The following is a 20,342-nucleotide window of genomic DNA, read 5'->3' as shown; positions in this document are numbered from 1 at the left end:
TCTCTCTCTATCTATCTATCTATCGCTATGTTCATGTATATTAGTGTCCATAGTGTCGCGCTCGGTCGTTCTTCTCGAAAACCTCCAATTTCGTGGGCACATTTGTTTATCTATGCCAAAAGCGTAAATTGTAGTAAACATTAAAATAACTAAACAAAGCATTGTATTCATAGATATTAAAAAAGAATTGGTTTGTTGTGGGTTACATTAGCACGGCTACGATGGTGACGACGCCCGTCTCTCTCTCTTTCTCTCTCTCTGATTCTCCCCCTCTCTCTTTCTATCACTCTATATCTCGCTATATCCCTCTCTATCTCTATCTCTCGACCTCTTTCTCTCCTTTTCGCTCTCTTTCTCTATCTCTAGCTCTCTATAGCTATTCCCGTGTATATTATTGTCCGTACTGTCGCATATATTATACGGCATAATCACGTTTGACACACCGGTTCCCGTCAGGTCACCGAAGTTAAGCAACGATGAGCCTGGCCAGTACCAGATGGGTGACCATTTGGGACTTCTAGGTGTTGTATATGCTCTCCGCTTATCTCGGCATTGTTTCCAGTTGTTCTGGACTTTTCCTTGCTACTGGACTAGCAGTGCCGATTCAGGAGAGGTGTGGTTGGGGATTGCGCACATAATTGCCACATAATTACACGCGCAGCTGCCCGTACAGGGGTTATCCTTTGTCTTTTGAGACTAAGCGGAGGCATTATGCATCATCATGTCGCACTCGCTTGCTCTTATCGAAAACCTCCAATTTCGAGGGTACATTTGTTTATCTATGCAGAAAACGTAAATTGTGGTAAACAGTAAAATAAGTAAACGAAGCACTGGATTCATATAAACTAGATCTATGACAGTGATGGTGATAATGACACGAACTAATAAACTGTGTGTCCCAAGTTCGAATCCAGTTGGTTCCATAAAAAGACTTTTTCCCAAACCTACACCTGACCTTGTACCTAGCCTGCTGGAGAAAAGATGGTTCTTGACAGATTTTTTTTTTTTTTTATAAATATCATTATCCAAACGACGACAAGACTCCGAAAGGAAGAAAATGAATATCAACAGCGAGAAAGAAAAATATGAAAGATTTGAATTGTGGGAACGTAAATAAATAATGAAAAATAAAAAAAAAATAGAGCGCGAATTATTATATGGAACAATACGGTTGCTTAGCAACTATGAAGAATAAGTTGAATAAAACACGAGTTTATGTGAATAAGCTTGCTTCATTCATATGTTTTACTTATACTACTTTTAAGCGGGAACGAATCAGTAATCTGAATTCGTTAGCATGTTGTGAATTAAAGGACACAAGGGAAAGTATATGACATGTGGCGAAGAGTAAAAAGATCTCAAAGGATATTTCCCTATCTAGACGTGAGCAAACGTAAACGCTTCAGAGTGCACGCAATGACCTCCAGCATGGGAGTGGGTTTAGGTAGATCTGGATCTTAATCAATAACACGTTTTATAAAATGTTTACTTAGGACACAAAAATAACAAAGAATAAAAGAAAAAAAAGTAAATTGTGTAGAACCGTGTTTACAACGTACACTTGCCTCGCGATGCTGCATTTAAGGATAGCCAAGGGCCAAGTAGGGTTGATTAGATATGCCAGCTACCAAAAGAGACAAAGAAAATGTAACATTTAATTTTAGCCAAAAAATCAGGTTCTCGTATTATTTTGATTCGCAAGGTGCTGGTGCTAAAAGTACTTGGTAAAATTCAGTTGTAAGTTACACTCTTCAGGAGGTTGAAGGTTCAATCCTCAGTATAGGCGACACTCAAAAATACAACTGCGAACCACTTAGGACTTCTACCTAGTCATGGTTGATGGAATGAGAGCATGGATTAAATAAAGGGTTCCGTCCGAAATATCGTGCAGATTCCCGAAAACAACAGAAAGATTCCTGAGTTGGACGGATACACTTGAAGAATAATGGAGGTTACATCGATCGAAACGTTGTGAAAATGGCACTTAGGATGAGAAGAGTAGACAGAGGGACCCCAAAAAATCCAAATTATCAATCCTCATCTAAAAAATTCAGAAAAATAACAGTTTCTCACTTTTGACAAATAATAATATACACTCACAACTAAATAAACTAAAAATAAGAAATAATAAAAGAACTAAAGTATAATAAACGTAATGTCTTGTCAATTTTCTATTCAAAATATAGTTTATAGCGTATTGGAAAATAGTTTGTTGTTATCTGTGAATTAAATGAACCTAATTTGTTTAAAAAAAAACTCCACAAAATATGAACCAGATTTGATTTTTGTTTCAAAAGCAGATGAGGCTGGATTTCTAAATGAGGTACAACTGAAACATGTACAAACATGTACATCGAAAACATGTACGTGGAAAATAATGCTAAAATCATTTTTATTTACTTTTTTGTTGTTGTAAGTCCAATATTTCGCTAAAAATAGCATCATCAGGGGAAGAAGTCCGGTCCGTAATTTTTTTCTTTTCTTCATTTCTTTTCTTCATTATGGAGAAGGTGATCCCTCGGAGTAAGTGTTTTCTAAAAGTGTGGGGCCATCTTTTACTTTAAATTTCCCACTCGAAGCTGGAGCAAAACACACGTGAAATCACCGGAACAAAAAAAAAAAAAAAAAAAGAAAAAAACAAAAACAAAAAAAAATTTTTTTTAAATCACAGACCTGATTTCTTACCCCGATGATGCTATTTTTAGCGAAATATTGGACTTACAGCAAAAAATAAATAAATAAAATAAAAATAATAATAATAAAAAAAAAAAATAAAATAAATAAATAAAAATAAAACAAAATAAATAGATAAGAATTATTTTATCATTATTTCCGAATTTCAAATTTTCAAATTTCTCATTTAAACTTTATATAATTAAAGGTTAATATTTTCCAGAGGTAAAGTAACCAATGAAGTTTTAACGAGGTTAATACAAAGGTGCTCCATACCGAGGTAAAGCAAGGTATAATTTCTACTTTTTTTTTTTTTTGCATAAGCATTGATATGTCGGTACACATTCATGAGCATGTTTCGGTCAGCTAGTTACTTGTAACTAGAGACCTCTTTCAGGCGGTACAGATTATACGAAACGATTGTAGACTTGGCTTTCGTATAAGCTGTACCTCCTGAATTATCCTCTAGTTACAAGCAACTAACTGACCTAAACATGCTCATGAATGTGTAGCGACATATCAATGCTTATGTAAAAAACAAGTAGGAAGTGTGTGTGTTATTTATTTATCTATTTATACAGTGTTAGACGGACCAATGGAGTCGAGACGATAATCAATGCAGGCGTAGGAATAGTCATCGACAGCATCATAATCTCGTTTCAGTGTTATATTAACTGTTTCGCATTCTTTTGTCATATTTTCTTGCTACCACAGACACACATTTTCTTCTATTTATATTGCAGTTTTAATCGTAGTTGTGTTTCGGAGGGTTTTATTGTCATATAATTCACACATAGTGTTGAATAGCAGCGGTATATATTTAAAGATGACGCGGAGTTCATATTGGACCACATATATAACGGGACTCATGTAATACTTATAAGGGGTACATGTAATACAGACATAACGATAGTGATGATGAGGGAGAGAAGACATTTATACATCTTACAGTTCTCTTAACACATATTAGAGGAGAGGGAGTTATTCCACTTCTGATGATGGTAGGGAGGACACATAATCTTCGAAGGGTTACACAATGTTCATTATAAGATGATAAAAACAATTACTTGTTCGTGATGAAGGATGACACAAGACAACAGTTACAACAAAATGATGACTTCTTTATTTATCTGATCGGCCGGTCGATGAAGTCAGGAATTCAAACTTGGATCTACATCGTTAATCTTCTACCCTTCGCCTCTAAGAGACTCTCCTCTGATCATGTCAACTCTTGACTGATCAACTCTCTGACTGACCGACTAAAATCCGAACCCATAGTATCCTATATGGAGAACTATCCTTTGTCTATGACATAAGAAGTGTGTTTTCAAAAGTGACTAATTTCACGTGGCTTTTCGTATGTTTGTCCAAACACACTTTTGACAAACAAAAGAATCTTCAATTCTAATGTAACCTATTTTAAACAATATAATTTAATTTGCATTGTTCATTCTTTTACTGACATATTTAATATTCAGATTTTTAAAAGAATTAAGAATAGGCTTAATTTCTAACATTCCAGTTCTTAACTTTGCCTACAGGGTTCGATTCTAGGCTTATCCTAATCTCATTTTCACTTATCTAATATTCTTCTTATTTAAATGGAAAGAGACAGCCCTTTTCCATGTAACAATAGGAAAGGATCTTTTGGCTGATGGCCTTGTATTAGACTTCTTCAGTTGAAACTTGCAATGTTCGTCTAGAAGAACAAACAAACAAAAAAACAAACAAACAAACAAAAACAGAGGGGGAGAAACGGTGCCCTTTAAACTCACCCAAACAACCGAAGTTGATCGGGTACAACCGGAATTTAAAAGCAGGAATATTGACATCAACAAAAGATGTTAAAAAGGTCATACGACTAACGCTCACCTCGGAGGGGGAAATACCACCCGCCTGAACGTAGCACAACAACAATATGGATATGACTAAAAGACGCGTTCAAGTAAGGAATATTCCTTGTTTTCCTTAAAATCCATCGAAAATCAGATTGTAAAGATATTTGTATCCGTATATATCCGAAAGATGCACATAAAATCATCTCGCAAAAAACGAAAAGAAAAAATATGTAGTAATCATTACTTTTAACGAAGTTAATTATTTTAAAGGAAAATATCGTTGGGAAATTAGTTTCAAAAACAATTTACGTATTTCTTGTTGAATAGTATTCCGGGCAACGCCGGAATTATTGCTGGTTGTGCACACACGCATATGGAGTTGAATGCACACACGTAAATATTGTGGAAATCTTCAAACCAACAAATGTCATCAAAAGTCATAACAACTGCAAGAAATGAGCAGAAACTTTGAAATCAACATTCTTCAACTGACAAGTTTTGAAAACAGTCATATTGAAATTTGACCTTGGCCGAATTTAATAAGGACCAGTGGAATGTGGCATGGAAAAACGAAATTCCTATCTAAAGTTTTTGTAAATAAAAACAAACGCCAACCAAGGAAAAAGTCAGTTAGAGAGAAGAGGACGCCGAGACGACCAGTTGTCATTTTGTGTCACCCACAACACCCCACCACGCCCCCTCTCCCTCTCTCTCTCTCTCTCTCTCTCTCTCTCTCTCTCTCTCTCTCTCTATCTATCTATCTCTAGCACATTGAGAAAAGATTGAACAGAAAATAAATTGTCATTCCTTTTTATAAACTTACGTCAAGTGTGTTTTGTGAAACAACTAATTGTGTTATATACATTCGTCAAGAACTTGAAACTCTATTTAACAGATTAAATAGACGACACGGTTAAAAACGAAAGAACGACAGTATAACGTAACATTCTCTCTACCTAATCATTTGTGATCTATTTGCGTTACAATTTGATTTGTACGTTGTTTTTATTTTATCTGAAAGGTCACCACTCACCAACGCCTGGAGGCCACTCTAAGATAAGGATTAAATGTTAGGTAGATGGTGAGACAACGTGATCAGTTACGGTGGAACTTGGGCAGGATTAGGTTATTTAAAAGGATGACTTAATAGAAATTTATTTGCCTTAGATTTAAAGATGTTTGAGCTTAGTATAACCAGATGTGTTAACGTTTTAATTGTTATTTCGTATGAAAGGGATGCTGTGTGGAGTTTAGGGCAATGGTATATCTATTCACATTACACTTGAACTTCTGCATGTCAGTACAGTCGGGGAAGCAGGGACCGAGGAGGGAATTCCAAAGTCTAGCTGTTCCAGGGAAGAAACTATTTGAGCAGAAGGCTTTACGGCTTCAAAGGATCTCTACATTGTGGGGATGGGATTTTGCTGTTTGTCGGGTTTGTCGGGTATATCTACGTCGACGGGGTACAACTGCTTTGGATTCATCAGATCACATTGCATTAAAATACTTGTAGCGCAGGCGTAGAGATGCCACATTTCGGTGATGAGACATGATTTGAAGTTTGGTTAATAGTGCGGGACCTATAGGTTGGCAACTCTTTTTTTAACCGCTGTCTAGAAGCAAGAAATTATTGGCAGATGCACCAGCCCAGATGTGACATCAATATTTCATGCATGGGCGAATAGGGGCCTTGTAGAGGCACAGGATACTTTCACGTGTAATCTTCTAGCATACTAGAGAGAGCCCACCTTTTTCGCAGCAGCCTTTACAATATCCTCAATGTATTTGTTCCAATTCATGTTGCCTGTGAATGATAAGCCTACGGTTTTGAAAGAAGTACTTTCAGATAGTTGGTTAGTTGGTTGCTTTTGTTTTACGGCATATCAACCCTTTTCAGATTATTTAATGCCGAATCCAGTGCTTTTTTTTTTAGTCGGTTTCTATTAAACCCATAGTTGGTATCCTAACAAGTACTACCACTCCGGATGAGAGTAGACCTGGGAGCAATGGCAATTAAAGGGTGGCTCCACACACCTCAAAGCCCGCAAGCTAGGGCCCCACCATCGGATATAGATTAAGGTCATATCCAGGACCACTTTCAGGTAGTGTATCATTAGTCATAGCAATCGGTAGTTGAGAAGGGTTTTTGTAGTTATTAAAGGAAAGAAGGTTAGTTTTAAAAGCATTAGACGTTACCATCCATTTACAGCCCCATTCCACTGCAGATTGGAGGTTTTCCTCTAAGCTTTTAGCCATTGAATCATGTATGTATTCACTCGTTTTCTCCTATTTTCTTTCTTTGGAGATTGTAACGTTGGGTATGGAGCAGCCAAACAAGCTGCCAACATTGCCCTGCTTTTTATTGAAATCAGCCGGAAGCTCTTTTTAGTATCCTTGTTGTTCCCTTAAGTGCAATTGTCTGGATCTCTTTTGCACTTGACCCACCAAGAATATTAGTTAGGTAGGACTTTAGGTTCTTCTTCATAAGCCCTGTGACACCTATAATAACTGGTATGATTGATATCTCCTTAAGATTCCAGATTCTTTTCATATCATACATGAGACCTTGATATTTGGCCTGTTTCTCCCTTTCAGCTCTGTTCAGACCTCCATCATTAGGGACACTCACGTAGAGTATGTGATAGAGCGTGGTGTCACAAGCAAATATACTTCTTTTGAAGGCATTTTTCTTCTTTAGTACGTACTTCGCACCGAGTCACTTGAAATGAACTATTCCATATCGTCTGTCACATTTCTGTATTATCAACTATCACTATCATATTTTTACTCATGAGACCTGTGGAAATTCCACAGCTGTTCCCTTGTAGAAGTTTGTGATATCATTTATTTCTATTCTATGAGTTTCATGTGTGAACGCCAACCCTACGATAATATTGTATCAACTTTGTTCAAGCTGAAATATATATATCTGACTACTTTCGTCAATGTCTGATTTAGAAAGCCTTTCATAAAACTCATCGACACGAATGCAAACCATCTAAGGGCAGAGAAGTTACTACACTTTGATCGCAGCCCGAAGGTCAATAACGTTATTAGGTTGGTACAAAAATAATGCCGCTTTTTGTCATATATCTATAATATAAAGCTGTGTGTGTGTATGCGTGTGTGTCTGGTCACGAATAGGCTCCTATATGGTTGACTATTTAAAAAAAAACTGATCATATATAATGATAGAAGATGTATCGAGACACAGGAGTATGTTTGATCTGTTAGAATGTCACAAATTTTAACAAGTTTTTTTAAATATAGATCCAGAGAATATTGTGATAAGTGTTTCAGTGTGAACAGGCATGGTATAATAAATTATGGGGTTTATCTATTTTATTTTTACTTTCATCATATTTTGCTTTGGTTTTGATACCCCCAAATTCGAAGCTATCTCTTTACAACCTTTCCTTTTCATAACCTATCATACTTTCATAAATCAGAGTCCATTTTCTGTAGGCTGTTTTTGAACCCAGTCAACGACGGGTACATTTGCTAGTATATATATATATATATATATATATATATATATATATATTTTACAGGCTCCTTCAGTCTTTGACAGACTATGGATACCCACATAGGGGTGCCTGCACGTGAAATTTTTGTGGCAGGAGGTACGCAATCTCTAACCACGCTTCTCCTGAGTCGACATTGTTAAATACCAGTGGCAAGTGTAGAATATGTACAGGACGACTGGAAAAAAATGCCGAGATAAGCGGAGAACATATACAGCGCCTAGAATTTCCAAATGGTCACCCATCTTGTACTAACTAGGCTCAATATTGCTTAACCGGTGATCTGACGAGAATCGGTGTATCAATGCGATTATGCCGTATATATATATATATATATATATATATATATATATATGCATATATATATATATATGTATATATATATATATAAATAAAATGAAGTAATCTTTCCCTTCTGAGTTTGACCTTCATAGGATTAAAACTCAAGACATTTCATGCAAATGTAATGTGCACACATTATCTGAGGTGTGCTATAGGCCTATTACCCTTACACTTCCTCGATAACCGTATATTCCTATATTTTTCTGGTGAGAATTCACTGCCAAAACCTGTAAGAATCAATGGAAGTAATAAAATCTTTTCTCTCTATTACATTCGTACTCCACCCGCGACCACTTAAGACCGTTGCAGATACGTCCACAGGGGAATTTGGGAGGAAACACCGGTTTGAGTTCTTAGTTGCTGAAAAAAAAATGGAATGGCATTTTACCGTCGGGTGAAACGCAACTTTCGATTACATCTATTACATGGGTTACTTATACCATTTCTTTTCTTCTTTTTTCCCCTTGTTCTTTTTTTTATTTTTTTTATTTTTTCCCCTTTCCTTTGGGGGGGGGTACGATTCAAGGTTTTACAACAAACTATAACAGTTCTTTTAAAAAATTTTTCCCCCTTTTCTTTTGGGGGACTACGATTCAAGGTTTACAACAAACTATAACAGTCAGCTGCTAGCGTTCTTCAAATGTTCAAACGATTACTCGATTTATATATTTATTTACTGTATTTTTCCTTTTATTATGTTTTCAGTGATTTTATACGTGATACTAGGGTAGAGAGCTGACTTCTTATTTTCGGATTAGTTACTCATTCATTATTTACTTCTGTACATTGAATTTAGGGTAGTTTCATCAGCTCAATTACTATTACGCTATCGATATGAAACCAGACGACATTCCAATTGGTAAAAACCGACAACAAAGAAAACAATACAAAAAAGAAAACAAAACAAAACACATAACAAACCGTTATACTCACACCTAACAATTATACCGTTAAAAATACTTTTTTTGCATGACACAAACAAACAATAACAAAAAATTATGACTAAAATCTATTAGACATTTATTCGTTATACACGGTCAGTTTTCTGGTTTTATTTATTTCTTTTTTCCCATTTAAAATTTTTTCCTGTTTGTTTCGTTTCTTTGATTTTATTGCAGAAAATCAAACCAATAACAAAAAAAAATAAAATAGAATAAACATAATTGCATTTTACACAGTAAGTTTTCTGGGAGTTTTTTCCCATTTTTATTCATTCCAGTTCGTTTTGTTTGTTTGTTTTTTGTTTGTTTGTTTGTTTGTTTGCTTGTTTGTTTGTTTGTTTGTTTTGTTTTGTTTTGTTTTTACCTGTACTCTGCGGCTGACACCGATGACTCGCCCGATCGATGGGTAAAATTATGCAGGACTACTTTAATTTTTTTCTTTCTTTTTTTTTTACACTTTTTCTTGGGCCCTAAACAACTACAAATGATTTTGTAACACCCTTTCTTACATTCCCCCCCCCCGGTTTTTGCCTTTAATTCTTTCGATTTTACGCGCATAAAACACATAAAATAACATTATACATATTTGAGCCCTTCTGCTTACCAGGAGGGGGCAAATAAGTTTCATTTCTCTGCCAGATTGGACACTAACAGAACAAATTCAACATAAATCATTATGGGTTTATTTCGTTTACAAAATAAAGTCCACTGTTTGCATTTACAGAAAATTTACTCCCGGCATATATTAGCTAAACACGAGGGAGCATCTATAAATATAAAAGCGAAAATGTGTGTGTGTGTGTGTGTGTGTTCGCTTCTTCTTGTGTATGTCCGCGAATGCCTTGGCTTGCAGCGCAAAAATAGACCAGACTACCTCGCACCTGTTCATTTCGCTTCATAAACCTTCATATAACGCCCCTATCAGTTCCTCTCCATCGTGGCACAGATGATTAGGTGACTGGCTTTTTCCCCCTTTCATTTCCACCTTTGCGTCAAGGCTTCTGGGTTCAATCCGACCTTCCGACCCAAACTTTTTTTTCTTTTGCACCTCTTTTTAACACACACACACACACACACACACACACACACACACACACACACACACACACACACACACTCCTCCAAACACCCGGGCAACGACATTATTTTTGCACCAACCTAATATTTTATTTGAACACAACAGTGATATCAGATGCAAATTAAAAAAAAATATACCTTTTTGGCTTTGCATCTTTGGCGATCGGGCGATTCCATTTTTAAATAAGAGAGACGTAACATGATAACGTACGCACACACAGGAAATTACTTCCCTGCATTTTTTATAGATTCTACAATGCATGCATGACCCAATAATAACAGGGCTATTTTAGGATTCACCTCGTATTTAAAAACTAGCAGGGATAGAAATCGGTGAAATCGCCCATTATTTTCAATTAAATCGATTGATTGCCTGCTCTAGTTGGGGAGCCATATCGGCGCACTGGAAAGAAGATTCACATGCCTCCCCGCAGTGACTTAGTCCACAATACATTGTACCTTATATTGCACTGTAGAGAACCTACTGTTTATTTTATAAAATTATTTTTATGAATAATCGCTTGAATTAAAATTGAAAATGAACAAGTAAAGTATCATGTTTTAATTGTGTTTGAAACAAAAATTTATTTGGAACGCGCCTCTGTTATATCAAAAACATACTGTGGATTTTATATGCCGGGCGTTTCTGCTTGTGCAGTAATAACACTTCTCAGATATACTTGTGAGGTTACACTGTATAAGACGGTAACGTTAGTCAAAATTGCCTGTTCCTTCATTAATTCGATGTTTTCAAATATTGATACTTATCAAAGACATTCCACTACAAAACCCATCTAAGAACACAGCCAGATGCATAAAGTACGTTTGTCTGGAATTTCATAAAAGTCGGCTCAACCATTGTGAAGTCCAAAGGGAACGAACACACACACACACACACACACACACACACACACACACACACACACACGCACACACACACACGTACACACGCGCGGGCACACACACATACACACACACAAGGACGGACAAAGTTCCTTTTGAATAATAGTAAATAGATAGATAGATAGATACTAATTTATACTTTAATTCAGCTAAAATAAGGCATCTTACTACTTAGACGTAAGTGGTCAATATAATTCGGGGCCAGATTTAAAGGGGCATTCTAAGTGGGGAGCTGTGCACCCAAATGTTTATTCCCATTTCATTTCAATTTCTGCATGTTGGTACAATCAGAGATCAGGGGCAGGGAGGAAATTCCAAATTAGCGAGTCCGAGTAAAAGGTCGTTAGAGTAGAAAGTTTATCAATATTTGGGGGCCTCTGCAGTAAAGAGGGATAATTTTTATGCTGGTCGGGTTAGTCGGGGAGGTATTTACGAGGGTGTACAAGTGTTTAAGTTTCCTCGGGACATATTTAATTTGTAGATTTATTTTTTTCTCTTTTCTGAAAAAGAGTATCGTAAAAGTAAGTATAGGTTGTTGTTCAGAATCCACCCCGTTATTAAAAAAAAAAAAAAAAAATCTGTACGATATACATGCCCGTGACGAAACGAAAATATCATATTCCAAAAAGCACATAAATTGATCAAATAGTTTTATTTGTTATAAAGAAATTCATTTTACCACAATGAATAAGAATTCGCAGGCATTACAACATAGCTCTCGCCAGTTTTTTTTTCTTTTTTAATCATTGTTGAGTTATATCTCTTGCATTTTGAGATTTTTTTTCAAAATGGTGGGCCGGACAGTTATTCCTCCGATGCTCATAAAATTTGATTTTCTTAGTTAAAAATAAAACTAGATCAATTTACGTGATTTTCGGAATATGATATTTTTGTTTTGCCACGAGCACGTCATCACACAGGTTCTTATTTATATAGGGGAAATTCTGTATAAGAACCGAAGTGTTGTTTATGGTTGTCCGAATTTTCCTCCACTGTAGATCCCTCGACGCATACCTTTTACAGGGTATTAATTGTTGAGAAAAAGATAACAATACTAAATATAACTATCGAACCTACGCCCAGGACTACATCGTCATCTTTGAAATTATTTTTATTGATTGTGATTTTGTTCATACCAACCCGAGTCTTTGCTGTTTTCTCGAAAAGCGACACGACACTTTGACAGTCTTTGTTCCACAACCCTTGCCGGGCGAGGTCCTCTTCCGAGCGGATATCTACCTGTTGGACACCCTGCCGCCTGCTTCAAAGAAAGTCGGCAGCCTTTGATGTACGGCCCCCTTCTGTGACTGGGATAGCTGCGAGGCGTGACATCGTGTTAAGTTTATACACCTTTACGCACACACGGACACGCATTTAAGATATACACACTCACAGGTGAACGTGAGCATTTTCGTGGATATGCACACACTATCACGCAAGTTGTACGATGACAAACATCAGCGCATCAACATACATATTTGGACGCATACACACACATACACATTTATACATATACATTTATAGTAACATGAAAATCATCCCCCAAAATCGAAACTTAGCCGAATCAAGACAGCAAACAATATACAAACGCTTGATATATTTTCAGATAGAGCTGCTGCTACTGCTAAAAATAAAAGAAAAAAAAATAGAAATAAAAAAGAATAACAATAACAAAATATGTACTATTTTGTCTGTGTGTCTCTACGGACTCCAAAACGGCTGGGCCGATTTTTGTGAAATTTCACACGAAAGTACTTTATGTGACTGGCAGTGTTCTTAGATAGAGTTTTTATTGGAATGTCTTCGATAAGTATCGATAATCCATAATCGAAATAATCCGATAAAAGAAGAAACAGGCGATTTTGACGCAAGTTAACACCTTACACAGCCTAACATCTCAAGGGTATTAGAGAAGTTTTATTACCGTACAAGTCGAAAGGCCCGATATATAAAATCAATAGTAGTTTCTTTAATATGACAGAGGCGCGTTCGAAATGAATTTTTCTGTTTAGATAACAACTGAACAATGATACTTGATTTTTGCATTTTAAACTTTAATTCAAGCCATTATATATAAAACTTTTAAATAAAATCCACAGTAGGTTCTCTACAGTGCAATGTAGACTACAGTGTATTGTGGACTAAGGCACTGCGGGGAGGCATCTGAAGCTTCCTGTTGGTTCACTGCGATAGACCTCTAACTAGAGCAGGCAATCAATCGATTTTATTGAAAAATAGGCGATTTCACCGATTTCTATGATAATAAAATATGGGAGTGTGAAACATTCGTTGATCATAATTCAATCCCGGGCAGCATTGAGTAACCCTGCTAGTTATCAAAAAAAGTATTAAGCGACGTTAATTATTTATTACTGTTCAATCTAAACTTGTACATCTACTACTAGTCGGTATTTATTTCTCTCCCACGAGATGTGACACTAGAGTTAGAAAGTGAGATTAAAGAGCCAGCGCTTCTGAGGAGGAGCACTCTGGCCTGCAAAAATGCCTGGGTAACCCCAACGGGAAAAGCGCCTCAGGCGATTAGAAATAAATTTACCCATTCTCAAAGAGAGAAGTTAAATCTCGGGAGAGTGGACCTCCTAGAACTGCACAGGATCAGAATGAAACTGCAATCAGTAAGAGAAAGGCGATTTCAGAAATAACTTCGACGCTGTCGATTTGGGTGCTGAGGACATCTACCGCTAGCCTCTCCTCCTTAGATAGGATTCAAAAGAAGAGTCACCAAACTAATCTTCCGTTCATTATCAACCAAGGTCTAACCCATGCCCCATCGACGCAATGCTGCATTTCAGGTATAATTTTTACGAGTACTTTTATAGAATGTGATATGACGAACTCATATAACTAGTACCCCTAGACGTAAATACATTCGACCAACCCAACAAGCTGCAAAGTCCCATCTTTTCAATGTACATAGATACCAGAAAGCTTTCTATTCTAATAGTTTTTTCCCCCCGAACTGCTAGACTTTAGTATTCGTTCCCGGCTCCCTACTTCCCTGAGTGTACTGACATGCAGAAGTTCAAGTGTAGTGTAAATAGGGACCTCGCTGCACAACTTCGTACATAGTATCCCTGTAGATTTGGTTCCAGATAGTAACCCCTTACGTCCAAGTGCCACTGTGCCTTATCTGGAGTGAATACAAATAAAAAAAAAGTGCGTATGGATATATATATATAGGCTCATTACTGTGGGGTCCCGATTTCGGGTTTTGCTCGATTAAACCATTCTGATGGGTCGTAGACGACAAAACACGTGTCAGCGGATAATTGTATTTTAAAAACAATATATATACCGCTTCCCATATGAGGGTACCAAATTGGTTAAAGGGAAAATTATTCCCAACTCGCATTTAGGTAAAAATGCACTTTCGTAGATAATTGAATTCATACAAAACGTATCGCAAAAACAAAAACAAATAACATATAAGTAAATCGCGATATATCAAAACAGTGGGCGAGATGGACCAACGGATAAAGAAGTTAGGCTTATTACTGTGGGGTCTCGATTTCGGGTCTCGCTAGATTCAGCCATTCTGATGGGTCGTAGACGACGAAACACATATCAGTGGATAATTATATTTTAAAAACCATATATATATATATATATATATATATAGTACAAAATTTTGTTGAAAATCAAGGACTTACAATTTTTCTTTTATATGAGTCTTGTTTAGTTCATCTTGGATCTCACCATTACAGCCATTTCGTTAATGGGATGAAAATCTTTTATGTTTTCATAACAATTTTCTTTCTCATCAACTCGTCAGATATGATTTCCATCTGATGTCATATATATAAGATAAGTAACTTTTATATATATATATATATATATATATATATATATATATATATATATATATATATATATATATAAGTAACTTTTGTGTGTGTGTATGTGTGTGTGTGTGTGTGTGTGTGTTCATTTCTCATAGGTTTCGAAACGGCTGAGGCTATCTTTTGCAAATTTTACACAAAGGTAATTTATATTTCTGGCAGTGTTCTTAGATATGTTTTGTACAGAAATTTATAAGAGAAGAAAGACTATTTTAAGATAATCAAACCCAAATACCAGTTGACGCGATATTGTAAACAAACACAGATGAAATTCGATGAACGACATGATTATTATTATTATTTTTTGGGGGGTGGTTGGTCTGTCAGGCAAATTATTCCTCGTAATATATAATCAATAGAGGATTGATTCTATAATAATACATAACCAATCTGCATAAATTAAAATACCATGCTTAAGCGTATTGTGCAACCAAGCGAAGACGGGCGTCCATATATATATATATATATATATATATATATATATATATATATATGTATATATATATATATATTATATATATAAATCCGTAATCTTGTCTGTTTGTTTGTTCACAATTTGATTAATATATACAAAACTTCCTGCTGAAAACGGTTATCTATATAAATTTTATTTACTATAAGATTTTCTATATAAATAAATAGCATCACGATCAATATATATATATATACACTATAGTGAAGGCAATGTACATAATAGAACTAATCTAATTTGCATATTATATTAAAGAAAATCTTAAATAATTCGCTCAATTAAAATTACTGTTTATAGTAATGTAATTGATGTAATTGTTCTATTTAAGAGAATTATTTAAATTTAATTTATTTAAATTATTTTAATTCAAGTTATTTTGTACTATTTGCTAAACTGGCACATTTTAAGTAATTTTCACTGATATTTCACTTCCGGTTATGAACGGATATAGTTTTTAACCAAATCGAGAGATATGGTGATAAAATGATTTGTTTTAATTATTTATTTTCTATAAAGGTAAAAGTTACAAATATTGATAAAAAAAAAATAATTAGGCTAAGGATGATTTTATTTTTCGACGAAATATTTTAAATCGTTAGCCCTCTATTAAAGTGACGGCTATAAATGTCGATTCATTGTAAGGTGTGAGCACGTTTACCAAAAGGTTAAAATTTATTTCCTACGGACGATTTTAAAATCATTTTTCAACTATTCACTTGACTGTCTGAATTTTATTATCGTTTCCATAATACTTTGAAAAAGAAACAAGGTAAAGTAATGCTTTTTATATCAGATATATTCCTACGCGTTTTTTTTTTTAACTTTTTTTTCTTCGATTTTCTTTTGAGTAAGATCTTATGTTTTCCTGTCTGGGTAATTGATTTAGTTGATAATATATATTTGTGTGGGGGAGTTTCGACGTAATTATGTTTTTTTTTTCGGGGGGAGAGGGGTGTCGCTTTATGTCTCAGCGTCACTCAAAGAAAAATAATTGCAGAAGTACAAAAATGCGGGTGTTTTTATCTGTTTAGTACTTCTGCAGTTTATGAACCGTGCTATTTTTTTTTTAGATATGATTTACAAGTGTAATTAAATTTTGCCGTATCTTTTGTTCATTAAATTTTTATGTGAAAGTCCTTCCTTTATTAAAAATGAGGCACTTTTTATATACACAACCAAGCAAGTTTATCCGCAAAAATCCTAATTTACATTTTTGGGAGCAACACAAACTGAAAACGGACCTGTAGAGTTTTTTTTCTACGTAATGTAGAACTTTCGTTTACATTTTTACCAGTGGTACAAGAAATGTCGTTTACACAGAAGTTTTGGTTTCGAACCTGTAATTACATAAATATTAAAAGAATGCCAATTAGTATTGTGTAATACAAATATATCCGTAGCAAAGCACGGGTAAATCGGCTAGTATATATATATATATCTATATATATCTATATATATATATATATATATATATATATATATATATATATGTATTAATGTATTACTGTTATTTACAATTGATATCAGTTCTTCAGAGCGTATTCCATTAAAATTCTTGTAAGAGAAGCGCAGAAATGGAACATTTCAGCAATGTAACAGAGGTTGTAGTTTGGCTCATAGCACGTGACTTGTTAGGTTGGAAACCTTTATTTTTACCCTTTATATATATATATATATATATATATATATATATATATATATATATATATATGTGTGTGTGTGTGTGTGTGTGTGTGTGTGTGTGTGTGTGAAAATATATGTAAATTAATCTACACAGAATCCCTGGTGTTTCATTTCCGTAGGAAATAATCAGGATAAAACTGTATATATAACGTGTACACGAATTCCACGCATTTTAACCTGACGATTCATTGTGGGGATGAACCGGAAAATTCTGTGTAGCTTAATTGTCATATATTGTCATAACTCAATACCTAACTCAACATATGTTTTTTTGTAGTTAAGACTGAAAACTGATGCATAAAATTAATATTTTATGTGGATACAGTATATATATATATATATATATATATATATATATATATATATATATATATATATATATATATATATATATAATAGAACTCCGGGATACCGTGGCTCTAAGATGCGTTTTCTCAGCTTACGATGTGGATAACGATGTTTTTCTGGCGTTTGGTTATGCTATTTACCGCGACTTATGGTGTTATTTATAATGTTATTTGGTTTTATACATGTGTATATCCCAGAGTTCTACTACACACACACACACACACACACATATATATATATATATATATATATATATATATATATATATATATATATATACATGTATGTATATATATATATATATATATATATACATGTATGCATATATATATTGCGCATATTTAGGCAGCATTTTTTCATTTAAACAGACATTGTTAAAGACAACAGAAAGCTGAAAAAAATTAAAAAGGGATTACAAAAGAGATGCTTTCCGTTGTATGTAACAATTTCCTTTTACACACACACACACACACACACACACACACACACACACACACACACACACACATATATATATATATATATATATATATATATATATATATATAAACTATTTCGTCGTCTACGACTCCTCAGTGTATCTGTATACAATAAGTGTATTCAATTCGAGATTCAAAACCCGAACGGCCACTCATATACAAATGCGATCGTAGAATTTTATGATTGATCTTCACAGACAGTTTTTCCTACATTTGCTCTGGACAGATCGACTTGCAACTGATTTAACCTCAGCTTTTGCCTCTTTATATTTCGGATTTTTTTAAAACGGGATTCTAAACTATTGTCGTGTATGCATTGACGCCACAAAAACAAAACCAGAAATCTTGAATTGCAAATGTACTAAAAATTCAACTTGATAATTTTACGCTGGTCCTAGACAGGCCGCCATTTTCTTTTATCATCTCCCGCGGGAAACGCACGGAGTCAGTTCTTTAATATACTTCTAATTTCCCCGTGGACAACAACTGTTTTTATATCAGTAAACACCTACCTTAGTCTCTGCCATTTTCATTCGGTGGAATATTATTCCCGTTTTTCCTTCTTCATTTTATCTTTTTATAGTGTTGAAGAAATATTCTCCCCTGTATTGACCATAAAGAAGCTTATTGTTGACAACGTCTTGCACATAAGTAAAATCGTCTTTTATGCAAGTGAATGACCGTTTCAGTAGCTATGCAGAAGATAAAGTTTAGACACACTTGCGTACTGGGAAAATATATATTTCCTATCACACATATATGTGTATACGCACACCAAAGTCTTATGTACAACATGAAAAGAAACTGGAATCTTAGGAAGAGCTGCATGAATCCAGTAATTATAGTAGCAATTGGCCTCATGAAAAAGAATTTAAATAACTACCTGTCAAATATACCCAATGAACAAAGTGCAAGAAATACAAATAATTGCTCTTAAAGGGATATGTAACATATCGTGGATGCGCGTATGTAAATGCACCCAAAGTGATGTCATCGGTGGAGATAATAAGGACTATAAAAGGAAGAAAGAGAACGATCACGGGAGAGGCGTGGATAACGCTCGAGATTTCGTGAGAGACGAGATAACGTTCGGGATCTCGTGAGAGACATGAAGAACTTTAGATCACGTGGTTGACGTTACTAAAAAAACAACCGAGTTATTTCCTATTCTTTGTCTTGGTCTCATTTGCGATTGAAACTGCACACTACGTGTGTTGTTCTGTGGACAACGTTGCATTAATAGTAACGTCATTGCTCTCTCTCTCTCTTTCTCTCTCTCCCTCTCTCTCACTCTCTCTCTCTCTCTCTATATATATATATATATATATATATATATATATATATATATATATACTAGACTACCCGTACCCCGTTGGGTCAGTATATGTTATAGCTAGCTATGGAATAGTGAGTATACAGAATAAGTGTATAAAAGTGCAAGTGTATACAGAATTAATGTATAAATGCACAAAAAAGTGAATCCACACGCGCACGAAAACAAACATGGCGACCAGTGAAAATAATACAGAGTACATTAGATAATAAAGGTCTTAACATCATAACCCTTAAATTAAATAAAAATTCTTTTATATAAAAGAGGTGTAATCTGTTGAAAAAATTGACGAAAAAGAAAAGAAAAAATACAAGGAGGGAGTAAGAATTGTAAATGTCCACCCTATTTTTTTTTTGTGTGTAAACGACCTTAAAAATATCAGGAGATAATAATTAACTGATTAATATTTAACGGTGAGACCTTTTCAAAACAAATCTTAAAAAAAAAAAAATTAAAAGTCCGCATACACACATTTTGAAGTGTTTCTACGCATTTTAAAAATGTTTGGAACTTATGACCCCCATCCCCACACCACTTCTCTTGTCTGTCTATCCGTTGGCCCATAATGTGTAAGATGAAAACGATCAAAATAAAAAGTGATTTTGAGATTATATTGTCTTTTATTGTCTTGAGAAAACATTTTCTGAGTGAAAAAATATAAAATGAAAGCCAGGAAGCCCCCAGAGCACAACTGCAAGCACTAATTAAAATTAAGGCGGCACTACTAAAAGCACTACTTAAACCAAGTTTCTACCACCTCTTCTTAAAGAGAAATATTTTTTAAGTAATCCTAAAATACATAAAATAATCAGGATCCGCAGAAGCGCTACTAAAAGCAGTAAATATGGTTATAAATATGACTTTATTTG

General features: G+C 34.7%; 1 pseudogene; it reads left to right on the top strand.

Annotated features, from left to right (window-relative positions):
- The first annotated feature begins 415 nt into the window (after positions 1–415).
- On the top strand, positions 416–533 carry LOC145284957 (5S ribosomal RNA; annotated as a pseudogene).
- Positions 534–20,342: the final 19,809 nt, after the last annotated feature.

The sequence above is a fragment of the Euprymna scolopes genome, chromosome 1, assembly GCF_053919585.1.
Source record: "Euprymna scolopes isolate OS-2025 chromosome 1, ASM5391958v1, whole genome shotgun sequence".
NCBI classification, from domain to species: Eukaryota; Metazoa; Mollusca; class Cephalopoda; order Sepiida; family Sepiolidae; genus Euprymna; species Euprymna scolopes.
This window is presented reverse-complemented; position numbering and strand designations above follow the sequence as displayed.